The following is an 18,918-nucleotide window of genomic DNA, read 5'->3' on the forward strand; positions in this document are numbered from 1 at the left end:
ACTATAGTTGACTAGTGATTTACTAAACCATCCAATCCATTCATTATAGGAAATCTTATTCCTTTATTAATGTTATTATATGCTTAACAGCAGATGTCAAATGCTATAACTGAAATTGCTTAGCTGCATCAAATAAATTCTTTAAAAGTAAACTTTAGATTTAGTTTAAATAAATAACAAAACACTTTAAGTAAAGCTAAACCATTACCTAAATTCAAAATAATTGACTACTATAGCCTCAAGTTCAAGATTAGGTTTCATCTGTTATCTTGCCATTGCAATTAGTTCAGATTTTAAAGTTTTTCTTTCATAGAAACATTTTCTCACCACTCTTTGTCCTAGTTTGACATATTTCTAGTCTACATTATAGTTTTTTCTTGAAGTAATGAATGCCAGACATAAAAATAGTTGATAAAAATAAATTTGAATTATAAGTACAGATTTAATTGTTTATCTTTTAAGAATGACTTCAATTACGATGTAATAAGGGGAATTATTTCCAGTGCAAGCACTTGTAAAGTTTATATCTGATCTCACAAAGTTTACATATACTTGCTCTGGAGTACTATTACTCATGATGTTCTATCATGCTATAAGTGGAGTGAGAATAGAGAACCAGGTGATACAGTTAATTCAGTAGGGAACTTCAATTCTGCCCAAAGGAAAGACAATCCATCAAAATAAATAAGAAAATGCCCATGGAAAATCGAGGGACACCAAATAGAAAAAAAGGTGCTCATGTCAGGCAAACTTCTCTTCAACTCTGTGCCTGAACTAGAAACAGTTTCTCTTTGACATTTTAACAATGGTGGGACAATAGTACTTGTCCAGATTTAAGAGAAGTCAAGGGAACAGATGATGCCCTTTGAGCAACCTATTGATCTATAAGCACTAGCATAAGAAAAGGGTTACTGAAAAAGGGTTTGAGCAACAGACCTCAGATCCAAACTCTTTGGGCAGAGAAGATGAAAGGTCAGCATCTGATCTTCATACAATGCTGATGAGTGCTAGCAATGGATAGGGTCCGAAATTGTATTCTGAAAGATGACTATAAAGGGATCAAGGGGGCTTTATGGGAGGGCCTAGAACCATCTATTTAAGCTGCATAATAATCAATGACTTCATATGTATATAGAGTTTTATATGTAACTACTACATACAAGTCAAGGATCCACATACTTAGGAAGAAAATCATTTTCAAGCTTATAATATCAGAGATACATTGACGTTTTTTTTCTTTTGGTTTTTCGGCCACACCAGTTTGATGCTCAGGGGTTACTCCTGGCAAAGCGCTCAGAAATTGCCCCTGGCTTGGTGGGACCATATGGGACGCAGGGGATCTAACCTCGGTCCTTCCTTGGCTAGTGCTTGCAAGGCAGACACCTTACCTCTAGCGCCACCTCACCGGCCCCTCATTGACCATTTTAAAACAAGATAAGATATGCATTTTTTTCTTTTTGTAGTCAGAAACTTTTAAATTATGCTACATTTAATAATATTATTTTTGGTCTCACCCAATAGTGATAAGCCTTACTACTACAATGCATTCAGGGGCCACTCCTGAAAGGACCAAGAAGCCATAGGGGTTGTCAGGGATCAAATCTGTACTGGCACGTGTAAGGCTAGGTCCCATCTTATAGAAATATCTCTTGACTGCCATAATAATCAGTTTTTTGGGTTTTGGGGTGACATCCAGTGACGATCAGGGGTTACTACTGGCTATTAGCTCAGAAATTGCTCTTCGCTTGGGGGTCCACATGGGACTCCTAGGGATCAAACTGCAGTCTATCGTAGGTCAGCACTTGCAAGGCAAACACCCCACCACTCCAGCCCCTAATAACCATTATCATCATGACAGCCCTCTCAAACTCGACTGAATATGCTGTGCCTTTCACTGGAACATCAGTGAAGCCTCCTGTTCTGAATGGCTTCATGTTGCTCTGGTCTATCTACCTGCATTTCCTACTCTGGACTGTTGGGGACTGACTTGTTTGAGGCCATATTGCTGTTCTTTCTGCCATAGCCCAGCTTTTCACCTAAAAGCCATTTTTCAGTCTTGCTGTGAATTTTTTGAGCTAAAGAGAAAGGCATGCAGCTGCAAGATATAATTAGCTCTAGCCCGGAGGAGAGCAAAAGCTGCCTGGTACCGTTATCAGAAACTAGGCCTCACTCCTTAAGACCACATTCCGGAGTGAACTAGGCTATTATCAATAAGTGTATGCTACATTGTCTGTTCAAGATCACTGAGGCAGGCACATCTCGCACCACCTCCTGATAGTTAAGCAATTAGGAATGCAGCTAGAAGGTCACTAGAAATTTCCATGGAAACAGCACGTTCATCATAACTTGAAGGTCATCCAGCCCCCCTAGACCCACTGCCCACTTCCTTATTTAGAGAATGCCTAAATTTCTTTGTTCCTTGAAACCTGAAATATATCCTTGCCTTGTATGGGCCTTCGCGCCAAAAGTATGACTGACATCACCTTTGTACTGCCCCCTTCTCCTTCACTATATAAGAAGGAACTGTAGCCAATAAAGGTACCCTTGAACAGTGAGACGCTGCCTTGGGTCTTTATTATTAACCTTTCTCAGATTTCTTACAGGTGTGGTTGTGCCTTCACTCAGCAAAATAGGAGTGCAGTCGTCTGAGAAGCTTCCCCAGCTAATTCCTGCTGGCCGGGCCCCCCTGAGGGGCTTCTGGACCCTGCACTGGACTTTACTTACCAGGCTCCCTAGAGATTTTCTTGCACCACATGCCAAAAGAGGGGAAGAGTGCCATCCCAGTGATGACGAGTTCTTGATATAGAGACCTTCCCAAAACTGATAATTTATTGTTTACTACTGGCACTAAACCAGAGAGACCCCCATCTCTCAAGAAGGATAAGGCAGCTACCATCTCTGGAGACTCAGATTCTGAAAACGGTTCAACCAAAGATATCCCAAGCCCCAAGCACTGAGTCATGTAGACAAACCTGTGCTGGCAATCTAAGTCCTAGGCACTATTAAATGGTTAAATGTTCGGAATGGTTATGGATTTTCCACATAAATAATACCAAAGGAGATGTCTTTGTTCACTGGAGAGCTATTAAGAGAAACAATCCCAGAAAGTTTCTGTGTATCGTTGTAGATGGGAATACTGGAGTTTGATGTTGTGAAAGGAGAGAGGGAACCAAAACCTGCTAATGTATCTGGACCTGGTGAAATGCCAGTGAAAGGCAGCAGATATGCTCCCAATCGTCAGAGGTTCTACCAATTTATCACACAGGTGTCCCACCATCTGTGGCTGCAGAGGAGCCCTCAGGTGGGTCAGATGAGGCAGTGAAGGGGAGAGAGGTGAAGACTCTGGGCATCATCCCAAACGCCACCGTCTACCATATTTCCTCTATGAGAGGTGAATTTTGCAAGGACCTAGGATCCCTAACTTGCAATAGCTTATTGAGAAAACCTCAGCAGCCTTATACAGAGGTGAAGATTTAGAAGATGTGGGATCCAAAACCAACTGAAGACCAACAAAGGAAAAGCTGCTTTCAGAACTTCCTGCACATGGGTTACCTCCAAAAACTTAACTTTCTTCTAGGTTAATCTTTAGACTCTATTTTCATCGGTCACTATATTACTGGTTAAATTGTGTTTTAACTTATAGATTTTATTGTTTTGTTCTAAGCCCCCTTGAAACAGAAAATTTTGTATCTAACTTTAGTGCCTTAATATTTGTTTGCACAATTCTGGAGAAATGCATGTTAGAGTTCTTCAAGTTCTCAGCTATCCTTGTGAATGTTTCCCAATTTCTATGTTATGTTGTGTATCTTATGTAGCAGTTTATTTTCCAACTATATTATCTGCAGAAATATTCTTGTGGTTTTGTTTAGAGAAGCTTATGATAAGAAACTTTGATGTTCTAGACTTATCAATAATGCTTCTGTAATAATATGAAAAAGGTGGAGAATTTGGGTATCCCCTCTCCCAACTTCTTATTTATCCCACGTGAATGATCAGAACCAGCCACACCTGGAATGGGTAGAAGGAGGAATCTACATGGAGGGAGAGAGGGATTAAGAAAGAGAGTTAGAAAGAGGAGTGTGACAGAAGCAAGAATCAACAGCGAGATTCAACAGAGAGTTTCAGCATCAGATTCAGTATCAGCAATTCAGCTTCAAATTTAGCATCAGTAGTTAAGCATCATCAAAAAAGCATCAGCAGTAGCATCAGCAAAGGGAGTTAGTAAGGAAGCCTGGAAAAGTAACTGAAAGGGAGATGAAATAAAAGACTAATAAAAGCATTCCTGGGAACAAATGACAACGAAGACACAAATTTTCAGAATTTATGTGACACAGCAAAAGCTATTTAGTTATGTCCCTTCTTCCTTCTTGATGTGTGCTTGCAAAGCTATAAATTTACCTCTCAGTACTGCTTTTGCTGTGTCCTATAGGTTCTGAGAGTTTGTGTCTTTATTGTCATTTGTGTCCAGGAAAGTTTTGATTTCCTCTTTGATTTTATCTTGGATCCATTGGTTGTTCAGTAGTAGACTGTTTAATTTCCAGATGTTAGAATTTTTCTTCTGTGTCACTTTGTACTTCATATCTAATTTCAGTGCATTGTGATCAGCAATGGTAGTCTGCACTATTTCTATTCTCATGATTTAATGGAGGTATGTTTTATGTACCAGCATGTGATCTATCCGATAGAATGACCCATGTGCATTGGAATAGATTTTCTATCCAGGTTTCTGTGGATGAAGTGCCATATATTACTGTGTTGGTATTTATATCTTCCTTTAGATTTGTCAACAATTATATTAAATATTTTGCTGGTTCTTCATTGGGTGCATATATGTTTGAGTGCGATCTCTTCCTATTGTACATACCCCCTGATTAGTATTAAATATCAAACTTTGTCCCTTACAACTTTCTGAGAGTTAAAATTTTTGTCATCTGATACTAACATGGCCACTCCAGCTTTTCTAAGGGTGTTGTTTCCTTGGATGATTTTCATCCAGCCTTTGATTTTGAGTCTATTTTTTTCTGACTGTTCAGATGTGGTACTTGTAGGCAGCAGAAGTTTGGATTCAGTTTTTTGACTCATTTAGCCACTCTGTGTCTTTTAACTGGTGCATTTAATCCATTGACATTGAGAGAGATAATAGTCATGGGATTTAGTGCCATATTTGTGTAGAAGTTTGGTGTGTCTTGACTTAAAGTAGACCTTTCAGTTTTTCTTTTTTTTCTTTTTTCTTCTTGTTTGTTTTTTTGGCCACATCCAGTGATGTTCAGATCACTCCTGGCTTGCGGGACCATATTGGATGCTGAAGGATTGAATAGCAGTCCATCTTAGGCTAGCGCACACAAGGCAGATGCCTTCTGGCTTGTGCCACCACTCTAGCATCTCAGTTTTCTCTAATGCTGCTTTAAGATTGCAAAGTTTCTGAGCTGTTTTTATTCGTGAAACTTTGAATATTTCCAACCAGAAAGTGAGTCTTGTTGGGTACAATATTCTAGGTGAAGCATTCATTTTATTAAATTTTGTCATTAAGTGGTGTTGGCACAACTGATTAGCTACTTGCATAAAAGCAAACTCAGACCTCCATTTAACACCATGCACAAAGGTCAAATCTAAATGAATTAAAGACCTTGCTATCAGGCCTGATATCATAAGTATATAGAATAACATGTAGATAAAACACTATGAAATTGAGACTAAAGACATTTTCAAGGAGGAAACATCATTCTTCAAACAAGTCTAAGCAGAGATTAACAAATGGGACTATATTAATCTGAGAGGCTTCTGAATCTCAAAGGCAATAGTGCCTAGGATTCAAAAGCCACCCACAGAACAGGAGAAACTATTCACCCAATACTTGTCAGATAAGGGACTAAGTTGAATATATACAAGGTATGACAGAACTTAAGAAGAAAAAATCAGGGGCCGAAGAGATAGCATGGAGGAAAGGCATTTGCCTTTTATGCAGAAGGTCATCAGTTCAAATCCCGGCATTCCATATGGTCCCCCGTGCCTGCCAGGAGCAATTTCTGAGCATGGAGCCAGGAGTAACCCCTGAGCACCCGAGGGGCCAGTGAGGTGGCGCTAGAGGTAAGGTGTCTACCTTGCAAGCAGTAACCAAGGAAGGACTGTGGTTCGGTCCCCCGGCATCCCATATGGTCTCCCCAAGCCAGGGGCAATTTCTGAGCACTTAGCCAGGAGTAACCCCTGAGCATCAAATGGGTGTACCCCCCCAAAAAAAGAAACAAAAAACAACAAAAATTAATTATTCAAGTAAATAGCCATTTCAAAACAGCTATTTCGGATTAGTGTGTGTGTGTTTCTTTACATGGCTTCTGAATGTGAATGCGAAGCATTATGAGAAGTTAAATTCATCTCCTGTGGTGGTTTCATAGTTAAGGCTTTTTAATTTTGGCATTTAAATATTTTTAATTGTTGTTAAATTAGTGTCAAGTTAAGTGAAGTAAAGATTCATGTTAGGGTACAACTATATTACTAAATATAATCCTTATTTAATTTTAAGTGTATGACTTGGGGATTTTAAAGTAAACACTATGCAGTTATTTATAGATAATAAAAAGATACACTGCTGATTGAACTCAAGCTCTTGGGATATATTTAGTGGGAGAATTTATATAACCAAAAGCTAGTATTTTATTCCTTTTAACCAGTTGAAATGGCCAGTTTTAGTCCTAAGTATTCTCATTGCACTGTATACCAGATTTATTATAAAATATTTTTTATTCATAATCTTTATTTAAGCATCTTGATTACAAATATGATTGTGATTAGGTTTCAGTCATGTAAAGAACACCCCCCTTCACCAGTGCAACATTCTCACCACCAATGTCCCAAATCTCCCTCCATCCCACCCCTCCCCCACCTGTACTCTAGACAGGCTTTCCAGTTCCTTCATTCATTCACATGGTTATGGTAGTTCTCAGTGTATTTATTTCTATAACTGCACTCACCACTCTGAGGAGCTTCATGAAGTGAGCTGGAAGTTCCAGCCCTCCTCTCATTGTCTCAGGATTGTTTCAAAAATGACTTTTATAAAATACTTTTTTAAAAAGATTTTTGCTTCGAAAACAAACATTTAGAACCTCCAGATAACTTTTTAATTTTAATTTATCTTTGCGGATAGTATTTTCAAGCAAATAAGGGTGGATTTTATATTTTGTAGAAGTTTTTGGTCCTATTTTAATGCTCTTTGTATGGCAGTATGTATATAGTGTTAAATTAATCAAAACTCTCCTTTAAGATATTTGAAGTTAATACTTTTGTGCAACTGTGTTTTAAATAAAGCCATGACAGTGTTAAAAATTTTTGAACGATATGTTTGAGGCTATATCAGGAACTGAGCTTCTACCATATTCTTGTATTATGTTTTCCAATCTGAAATCTTGTACAATATTTTCTTCTAGCCTAATTAAGCATCCTGCTCCCATTGTTGCTACACCTCTCTCATTCTTATATATCTCTAATTTGGCTTGATGGCACGGTAATATATTTCAGAAAATTAGAGTACAATTAAGTAGTAAATTTTTATGTGTTATATATCTGGAAGTGTCTCTTCAAAATTTGGGTTAATATTGCAAAATGATAAATGGTAGTGGTATTGTAGTTATTTATTCTATTGCCATTGTTGACTTGAAAACTACTAACGCAGCTTCATTTATGCATTCCCTGCTAAGTTTCTCTGTGTTGCCTTCAAATAATTATTGTTTATATTGATTTTTGAAATGCACATTTTTGTGGTAATTAGATTATATCTTTTCGTTAAATTTTTACAATAATTGAATGTGATATTTTATTGATGCTTTATATTTAATTGCTTTCAGAATATTTCTCTAGCTAATAATATAAGCATTCCCCAATTGTAGTTAACTTACTTTGTGTATATAATAAGGTAAGCATGATTATAAATTCCAAAGTATAACTGTAACATTTAGTACTATAAATTATAAAGGAAATACATATTATTTCATTAAAAAGCAATGAAGTTATCCAACCTCAAAAAATAATACACTGATATACTATATAAAATTTTAGATTAACAATAGAATGAAGGGATTTACTAATGGCACAGAGTTCCATTAAAATGATAGCAAGTTTCTAACAATATATGTGTAATATAATATATGCTACTTTATGTATTATATATAGGCACAATTTTTTAAAAAGTGAATGATAATACTATTTTCAAAAATCTGAGTTTACTGAGAGTAACAATATTTCTTTGAATATGTTGGGAGAGGAAAGAAGCAGTCAACAAGACTACCTGGAATTTAGTTTTATTGTAAGTATAAAACCACCCTCTGACATAGGTCCCCGAGTAACACTAATAGAAGTATTTAAATGTGAAAGTGTTTTTTGTGAAGTTTGCAAAACAGCCCTTTATCTGCAATTAACTGTTGTTACTTTTTTCTGCCAATGTTTTGCTCACAATTTTCCAGGTGTCAAATGGTAATAAAATATTCACAACCATCTTTGTTGCACATTAAAAAAAAAGACACACTGAGTTTGTGTGCATTTTGAATATATTTACATTAATTTACACATTAAGAATACTGCTACCTGCTATACTCACCTTGTTATTAAGCTGATAATACTAAAGCAATAAATTGTAAATTCATAGATACTTTATTTCTTTTTCTTTTTTCTTTTTTAATTTATTTTAAAAGTGGTCAATAATTTGAATTTACTTAAAGAAAATAATAGCATAAGGGGCCCAGAGTAATAATACAATGCTAGGACATTTGTCTTGCATGTTTATCTTCCAGAGCTTACCAGGAGTAATTCCTGAGCACAGAGCTATGAATAGAACCTGAACATCACTGTCTGATGCCTAATTTAAAAAAAGTAAAAAAAAAATCAGTGAAATAAAGAAAGTCATATTTTACAAATTAAGTTCTCTCATTGTTAACTGATTTTAAGACAAATGTAAATTAAGCATGGAAATATGTTTCTAATCATCAAAGTTAAAAGGGAAATGAAATAAATGCCATAACATATGGGAAGAAGACAATGATGTTACTCATTTCCATTTTTCATAGTGATAGTTGAAAGTGAGCTTATAATATTAAGAAATGCAAATTGCAAATTTAAGTTAATCTTTAAGAACATTGAAAGAAAAGAATGTACTTGTTATGCTGAAAGTGAAGACAAACTTAAATTATATGAAGTAGTTAACCTAAATAAAATTCAAGAATCTACTAAAATTAAAGATCACATATATGACACATCTGTTTAAGAATGTATGTATAGGGACATTTGCTTTTCACGTGGCTGTTCCAAGTAGAACCTCGGTTTGATCCCCAGGTGTCCAGATGGTCCCTCAAGCCAGGAGCAATTTCTGAGAGCAAAGCCAGGAGTAACCACTGAGTGTCACTGGGTGTGTCCCAAAAAACAAAAACAAAAAGTATGTATATTGATATGCATATATCTATCAATCATATGTATCTTTTACTGATAAACTCATTAAATAAAATGGCTTAAAGAGATTCATTATAAAGCAGAGCCTCCGGCATCCATAGAAGGTATAGGCCTCTCTGCCTAGTTTTGTCCTTTTGGGCTGAGAGGTGCTCACCTTTCGTCACTCTGGGGGCTGGCTGCCATGGCTAGAGCCGCCATTCCTTGCTGTTTTAGTGCTTTTGGATGGGTTATACTTGCAAAATTTCCATAACATTGAGACGAATGGCATCTTCAAGTAGCAAACACCATTATCCAAGCAAGCAAAAGCAGAGATAAACAAGTGGGACTACATTAAACTGAGAACCTTCTGCACTTGAAACAGTGAGTAGGATACAAAGGTCACCCACAGAATGGGAGAAACTATCACCCAATATTCATCAGATATGGGGCTCATCTTTAAGGTATACAAGGTACTAACAGAACTTAGCAAGGAAAGTATCCAAGCCCATCAAAAATGGGGAGAAATAGTAAGCAGACATTTTCTCAAAGAAGAAATAGAGATGACCAAGAGGTATATGAAAAAATTGTTCCACATCACTAATTATTAGGGCTATACAAATCAAAACAATACTCTATCATCTTACACCACAGAGAATGGCACACATCACAAAGAATAAGACCAGTACTTGTCTGGGATCTGGGAACAAAGAAACTCTCACTGCCTTTCTGTAAAACAATATGGATATTCCACAAAAACCTGTAAATTGAGCTCCCATATGATCCAGCAGTACCACTCCTGGGGATATACCCTAGGAACACAAAAACACATGCAAAAATACCCTCTGCATTCCTATATTCACTGCAGTGCTATTTACAATAATGGAAATCTGGAAACAACCCAGGTGCCTGACAACAGATGAGTGGCTAAAGAAACCATGGTATATCTACACAATGGAATACTACAGAGCAGTTAGGAAAAATAAAGTCATGAAATTTGCCTATAACTGGATTAACATAGAGATTATTATGCTGATTAAAATGAACCAGGGAAAGGGATAGACAAAGAACAGTGTCATTCATCTGCAGGATATATAGGATTTCAATGTGTGTGTGTATGTGTGTGTGTGTGTATATATATATATATATATATATACATATATATTTATGTGTATACACATACACATATACATAAAGACAGTATGAAAATAATATCTAGAGTCAATAGAGTTGAGCGCTGGGAGGACAAGATCATGATATATAGCTTGCGTCAAAGAGTGATGATTGAAGTTGGAGTACTAACTACAATTACAACTTCCATGAAAATGATAGTGACAGGCAGAATGCCTTCTTAGAGACAGGCAGAGGATTGGGGTGGGGAGACAAATGGGAGGCATTGGTAGTGGAAAAATCACACTTTTAAAGAGTAGTGAACATTCTATTCCTGAAACCCAACTATGAACATATCTGTAACCATGGTGTTTAAATAAAATATTATTATAAAAATAACAGAGGCTACCTGAATTGATGCAAATGAATCAAATATGTTTTCTGTGATGAACTAATTTTAACATATCTCTAATATGGCATATTTTCAGAAGATATGGAACTTAAGTAGTTTCTAATATCTTGAATTTACTGACAAGTGTTTGAAAATATAATCAATTAATGAAATCAAAGTTGACTAGTATTTAAAGATTATTAAAGCAAATTGTTATCAAAGATGAGTATCCATGAATAAACTGCATTATTTTATGAGGGAATAAATTATAAAGTCATTGATTAAATGGTATGCAGAAAATAAGGTAAGATTTAAGAAAAATATTATGGGTTAGTTTAACATTATTTAGCATCAAATTTTCATAGAAAAAATAATAAGAAAGAACAAGTGATGATTTAACTTGTTGGTTAGACTAATTGTGAAGTAATTGTCCTTAATGCAATTACATATGTATTTTAGAAGACAAACTAAAAATAGAGCTGTTTTATAGAAAACCCACTCGAGTTAATTGAGAATATTAGCTTTATAAAAATGCCACACATGCAGAAACACAATTCTATATCAAGCTATAATCTTCATACAATTTTTCTATCTTAAAGCTATAAGAAATAGTAAGTACTAAATTAAAATAAATTTGCCTCTATGTCTTCTTCACCAATGACTTTAAATTTTCCAAATAAAGTAATATTTAAATAATATAAATCTCTAGTCAGTTGCAAAAAATTTAGAGATACTTAGCATAGATTCTGTTCTACTTTAGTTGAATACTAAAACTTGCTCTGAAGCTTCCTTTGGTGAATTGCCAAAGCCTTTCAATTAATTGAATCACTATATTTGGCTCTGTCTCTAGTGGTCTTAATGCTTATTCCAAGCAGGTGTTGATGGATTAGGACATTTCTCTCTGACTGAATCCTGATTAAATTTGGACAAAGAATCTGACAGCTGTCATATCTGTTTCCCATAGCTCTTTTCTAAAATCAAAAAGCACTCAAGCTATACTAGAAGTAAAGTATGAAGAACCATCTTGTGTAGACAGTTCTGAAGTTAATAAGAAGCATGGAAAAGTACATAATTTTATTCATCTTAATCACAATGCACATTTAAATTGAATGATAATTGGTCATTTCTTAAATATAACTTATTGGATATATGCAGTGTTCATTTTGTCACTTCCCCAATCCTATTGTGAGGGCAAAACCTTATGGTGTAAGATTTTCAACTTTAAGATAAATGTGATAGTGCTCGCTTCAGCAGCACATATACTAAAATTGGAATGATACAGAGAAGATTAGCATGGTCCCTGCTCAAAGATGACACGCAAATTTGTGAAGCATTTCATATTAAAAAAAAAGATAAATGTGATGGAGGCTGTAAGTATATTTGAATTTACTAATAAATTATGGCATGCAGGGTTTGCTATGCAGAATTCCTTCAAAGACCTTCTTTTCCTGTAAACTATAGCAACAAAAACAACTAAGAACATTATCTCCTGCACTCTCTCCTTTCTCTTGTCTTCCTTTGGTTGCTTATTATAAATTTATGGGATTATTCACACTTGATTGTGTGTTTTCTGATGGTTACACAATTCAGTTGTAGTACTCTGCACATAACTGTTGTATCTCTGGAAATCTCTGTGGTGCTTACACAGAGGATCCAAAAAATGACCACAGTGCCTGTGTCTAGTTGTAGGGATCGAGTGAAGTATTGAGTGCACAAAATTGGAGCTCTTTGCACTGCTGATTTTCATTCTTGTGAAAATCACTCCAAGGAAAGTCTGTCCCAGACCTCAGTGCCTAAAAGACAGGCTCAGCATTATGTGTGGAAAACAAGAAGGAACTTAGTCTATTACATATTATATTTTACACAAGGGCTTTTAGTCACTTAGCCACAGGCTCTTTACAGGCTTTTATTTAGAGATCACTGAAAATATCAGGTCTCAGATTATAATCAAAAATTAAATTTGTGATTAGCCAGTTATCTATTATAATCAAGTTATTTTAAAACATTTTGCCCTTGTTAAAAAATACCTTAGGGAAAATATTACTTATATTTTATGTTCTCAGATCTTTTTATTTCTTTTTATTTTGGGTATTTGTGGGGCACTAGGCAGTGTTCTGGTTCTGTGTTCAGAAACCAGTCCTGATGGTACTTCTGGGATTAAATGAAGTAACAAGGACAGATAGACTGCAAGTAGAGTGCATGGAGGGAAAGCATCTGAACTCATATGCTATAACTTCTCTGGTCATATTTTTTTCATTTTTAGTGTATAAACAGGAAGTAAGTTGATAATGAGGAGTACTGAGGAGTTTCTGCTCAGAATGCAGAAGAACCTTTTTGCATTGGCAAGTCAACAAAGGCCCTCAATGTGAAGAGCCAAGGAAATAGTACTGCAAAACCTTGAATTACTGGGGGAATATTCAGGTCACTCCTGAAGTATCTGAGCTTCCGGAAAGTCACACCATTCAGAGAACAAAGACCTCCTGGAATTGTTCTGGAGTAGGCACATCTGAAATCAATTGATGCTGACTTTATAAATCCCACTTTTTACAGACATTTCATCTAGTTAATTGTTTTTATTTTCCAAATAGTGGTATCATATATTCTCTGAAGCAATGAGCATGAGCATCAAATTCTAGTCAACCATTTTCTTTTTTTTTTTTTTTTTTTTTTTTGGTTTTTGGGTCTCACCCGGCAGTTGCTCAGGAGTTACTCCTGGCTCCATGCTCAGAAGTTGCTCTTAGCAAGCACGGGGGACCATATGGGACGCCGGGATTCAAACCGATGACCTTCTGCATGAAAGGCAAATGCCTTACCTCCATGCTATCTCTCCGGCCCCTAGTCAACCATTTTCTACCTCATATTCCTCTTAATCAAAAATATACTATTGAAGGATGCATGAGAAATATGAGACAAATTATCATACATATAGTTCCACTTTTTGGATTCATTTAAATCACTTATATCTTTTTTACCTTTCTTTATTGCATAAGCATAAGTAATACTGCAAATATTCAACTGATTTCTACCATAGGAAATGAACTAGATAAAATTCAACACATCCAAAATTGTTAAACATCAGTCTAAGTGATCAGGCTTACTCAATATCTGTAAAAATAAGCAGGTTGTGGTGCATGAAAATTGTGAATAACAATTGTAATATTGAATCTCAAACACAGGAGACAGGATAGAAATATTTGCTAGAATTCACCCTGTATTCTTTCTTTGGTCAAGCTTTGTTTTTTCTTAATAGTTTTCTTTTTCTTTTTTGGAAAATATCCATCTCATGGAGAGTAACACTTTTACAGCAACTCGCTAAAATTACCCACAGGTCCTAATCCTGGTAAATGCATTTGCTTCTCATCTTTCTCCACTTCAATCACTGTTTCTTATCCTTTCTGCTCTGTAAATCCTCCACTCAAAAAGTCATTAGCACTTAAGCCTGGTCTCACATCTGCCTTCAAGGAAACTGGATCTAAAGCAACACAGCAAGGAGACAATCCTCTCATGGATTGTGCTGTGAACCATACTAAAGTGTTATCCATCCTATTGTGTTAGGAAAAGAGGCTTCTCAGAGGGGGTCACAGGTCAATCTTTGTGATAGATGCTCAAAAAGCATTTTTGATGTAAGTTAGAGTTGATTATTCCTAATATAATTATTTTCTGAGTTTTTAATGTCCATAAAAACAGAAAATACATTTCATTTACTTCATTTACAAAAACCTTTAAAAAAAATATTTCCCAGCAGGGTCAGATCTACCAAGGTTTGATCCTAGGCATATAATATGGTTCCTTGAGCACCCACCATGAGTGTTAGAGCACCATAGAGCACTGCTTGGTTTGGCCTAAAAACCAAAACATATATATTTTCCATCTCAAATTTGTGAAGAAAAGAAAAAGAAAATAATTAGCTCATATAAATCATATATTCAAATCAATATTCAAGTCAGAATGATCAAATTTCAAACCTGGCTTCACATTTTATTTAATTCTAAGGGTCAATTTTAAGTTGTATTCTCATTAGAAATGAATATTTATACAAATTTTGATAAAATTTAAATAGAAAGAAATAGAAAGATATGTACATATATAAGAAATGGGAACTACTACAAACACAATTTCCTCTAGATGCATCTTTCTGTGTGATATTTTTATTATCTTGTTTTTATGTGAAGATCTTGAGTATAGTCACTTGAGAATTTTATACCCAAAGTTATTTTCTTCACCTGATTTTATGGATTTATTTAATTTATACTTTCTGTTATTCATTCACTCAGCAATGTTTTATTAACCACTAATGCACATTGATTAGAAAACAAAATAATGGGGTTCATGTTCAAGAATACAGGTTGCTTCTTGTTTTCTTTTATCTCTTCCAACCACTTTATTATTTTCTTCTAGCCTATAACATGTTAAATTACAAACCATAAATAAAACACCCAACTCCCTGTTCTACTCTGATAATTCAACCCAAATTATTTTATAGCCAAGTTTCTGTTGTTTGCAAATATTGTCATTTTCCTGACCTCACATTAACTCCCCAACCTATTATAATAAAGCTTCTAACTGCTGCATTCTAATGAAACTGTTTTCTCTGGTTCAATCACCTTTTAGTTTCTAATCATAATGAGTACTTTTCAGTTCTTCTCTCACTTGACCTCTCTGAACTCGTAAATTTGATGTCCTTTAACATTCTTGAAAGTGGTCTTCAGCTTTTCTGATACTATTCTTTACTAACGTTCTCAGTTCTAAGCATTCCAGCTAAATATTGAATTTCATTGACTTTGTGTTTATCTTTTATTTTTAAAAAAATTAATATATAGGCTTTATGCCATCATCTTTATTTTTACAATATATTGGCCTTGCTTCATAAAGTCTTTCCTGCTCCACCAATAGGCATTCCTTGGCCTGACTTTATTCACAGAATTTTAGACAGCTGTTCTCTTTATGTGTTTGTACTTTGCACTGTGGAGGACTGCAGGTAAAAACAAAACTTTTGTTGTTAGCATTATTAACTTCTAACATATGTTTATATATTTGTGCTCTTAAGCATTTTTAAAATATAATCTTAATTGAATATAGTAACTAATAAGTGATAATCTTTACTTTATTAGCATAATATATGAAGATGCAAAAGAAACTTATTAGCATGTATATCAAAATTTTATGCAAAGTTCAAAATTATAAGAAAAGGGCTGAGCCAATGGCAAAAATTATCTGCATTTAGAAGTAGATTTTTAAATATATTATCCCATATTTCTGCCACAAGGTTTTTGCCTTCCTAAAAATGCCAGATATATAACAAATGTGTTAAGGCATATAGTTCATCCTGTTTCAATCACTGGCATCACATGTTTCATCAGCACTATCTGGCATAGCTGAAGAAAACACCTGGGCATATTTTACAGGTAATTCTGTAAGACATTCAGGCATCTTTGATAGTGAACAGTAGCAAAACTATAAATTCTTAGTATGTCATGAAGCACACTAGGAGTGATAAAAATGATGTGCATTATACTTAAATCAGTGAATTGTTTTCATGCAAGTGTTCTTATTATTTCTTGTTTGTTTTCTTGGCCACACCTGGTGATGTTCAGGGGTTGCTTCTGGCTATGCGCTCAGAAATCTCCCCTGGCTTGGGGGACCATATGGGACACTGGGGGATCAAAACGCGGTGCTTCCTAGGCTAAGTAGGTGCCTTACTTCTTGCACCACCACTCCGGTCCCAAGTGTTCTTATTTTTATAGTACATAAGCATGATGTCTAGTTTGTGCTATCTGGGAATAATTTTTTAGGTACAAAAATTTCGCATATGTTTTTATTTTTATGTACACAGAAACTAGGATATCCTCTGCTTTATAAACATGTACTAATTTGCCATTACTATGTATTATTTATCCATAAAATCCCTTTTTTTTTTGTTTTGTTTTGTTTTTGGGTCACACCTGACAGCCCTCAGGGGTTAATCCTGGCTCAAAGCTTAATAATTGCTCCTGGCAGTCTCAGGGGAATTGGTAGTCAGAACTGACCACTTAAATATATACCAATAATTACTAAATTACTATTATTTAAATTTGCCTAATTAATAAAATTAACTACTAGTATTAAAGTTATTTAATGTTACCTAAGTTTATTTAAAATTAGATATATACAGTCTAATTTTGAGACATTGATTCTTTATGATAATAAATGCATCTCCAGCTTATATGTTGTTTTGAATGAATCAGCATTAAGTGTCATATAGAAAAAGGAAAAAACAAAATTTCAGAAGTGCCTGAGCATTTGAATTAAATTAACAAAGGATAGCTTAAAACTGACATCCTTTTAAAATACCATTATGAAACAAGAATTCACAACAGGAGTTATAAATGTCAACTACAAAGAATGGATTTCTTTGCTCTTGTCAACCTAACAAAAGGCCTAAAATATTGTTTTGAGTACATTCAATCTTTCCATATTAAAAAATATCTCAATGGTTTAAAATTACTATTATCCTAATTTAAAAGCATATTACATATATACCTTTTATGCTCTCATATTATGGGTAAGCCACAGGCATTTTTCATATCTCTAGATTTTTGACAGGCATTGTTAGAAATTGAAATAATCTGCTAGGATATGAGAAACTTCTTTAAAAAGTTTTATCTAGAAAGGGACATATAAAAAGAATGTGTTTTCTTCCCCTCTAGATTTAGAGTTTTATGTGTGAATATTTTGTTCATTTTGTAAGTATAAAAGGCTAATATAGGGAATAAAGCAGATGATGACAAAGGAGAAAAATTGGCAGAATAGTTTTATTGAATAACTGATCCTTACTGAATCAAACTTGAAGTCATTTTCATTTTTGACCTGAATGAAAATCATGTTTTCTTATTAAAGACTATTAAGTTATGTTGAGTTTCCCAGTACCTGACCAAAAGTATCCTAAAAGATAAATATCCTAAAATATATATAAAACTATGGGTGGCCTAGTTTCTGAGCTATAGAAGTGGAGAGAGGTAATTACCTAGCATCTGGCGACTTTTAATTTCTGTAAATTGGACCTATAGGTCCAATGCAATAGCACAACAGGTTAGACACTTGCTTTGCATGCAGCTGGTCCAGGTTCAAGCACTGGTACCCCAGCACTCCTTATGGTTTCCCAAGACTCTCTAGGAGGGATTGCTGAGCTGGAGTTAATAGTAATTACTGATTACCATTCAGTGTGGGTTGCCCTTCAAAAACTAGATATATGGTTTATACATATGCAGAAAGCCTGTAATAAATATGTATATTTATATATATATATATAACCCAATATATAGTACAATTCAGGTTTACATATGTGATTTGTTATTGTTGTGGTTTTTTTTGAGTCACACCCAAAGGCTCTCGGGGGTTAATCTTAGCTCTGCACTCAGAAATCGCTCATGATCGTGCCTATATGCTCCACCAAAAAAAAAAAAAAAAGAATAAAGAAAAAAAAGAAATAGCTCATGGCATGCTCTGGGAACCATATGGGATGCCAGGATTAGAACCATTTGTCCTGGATTGGCTGCTTGCAAGGCAAATGCTCTACCACTGTGCTATCTCTCCGGCCCCCATACATATGTGATTTCAGTCTAGTATCTATGACTCACATATAGTTTATTAAAGCATATATATAATTGCCATTGGAATACATTTACCATATACTTGCATATTTTATTCTTCTAAAATATAAAAATCTATTTGCCTCCATATACTATGTATATGTACTATGGAATATGTATATGTACATGTACATGTACTATGGAAAACTGCTAAATCTCCTAACTCCTTTTAGTAGTTGTACATTTTGGTAAGAGAAAACTAACAAGGAATGTGTTAAGGAATGTCTTATTTCTTTGACTGACTAAAGCAGACTACTTTGTTTACTTTATGTGTTTTTCATTTTTAGTTATGCTCAGTAGAATTTCAATAGGTTAGTCTTACAAATATTTGTTTAAAAAGTTATTCTTGAAAGTGGTGCTGCAACCTATATATTAAATGAT

General features: G+C 34.8%; 1 non-coding gene across 1 annotated transcript; it reads left to right on the forward strand.

The window, feature by feature from the left end:
• The first annotated feature begins 12,147 nt into the window (after positions 1-12,147).
• LOC126003240 (U6 spliceosomal RNA) lies at positions 12,148-12,254 on the forward strand. The gene has a single exon (XR_007493772.1). It is a non-coding gene; the product is annotated as a U6 spliceosomal RNA (small nuclear RNA).
• Positions 12,255-18,918: the final 6,664 nt, after the last annotated feature.

This window comes from Suncus etruscus, chromosome 2 (assembly GCF_024139225.1).
Source record: "Suncus etruscus isolate mSunEtr1 chromosome 2, mSunEtr1.pri.cur, whole genome shotgun sequence".
In the NCBI taxonomy this organism is placed as follows: Eukaryota; Metazoa; Chordata; class Mammalia; order Eulipotyphla; family Soricidae; genus Suncus; species Suncus etruscus.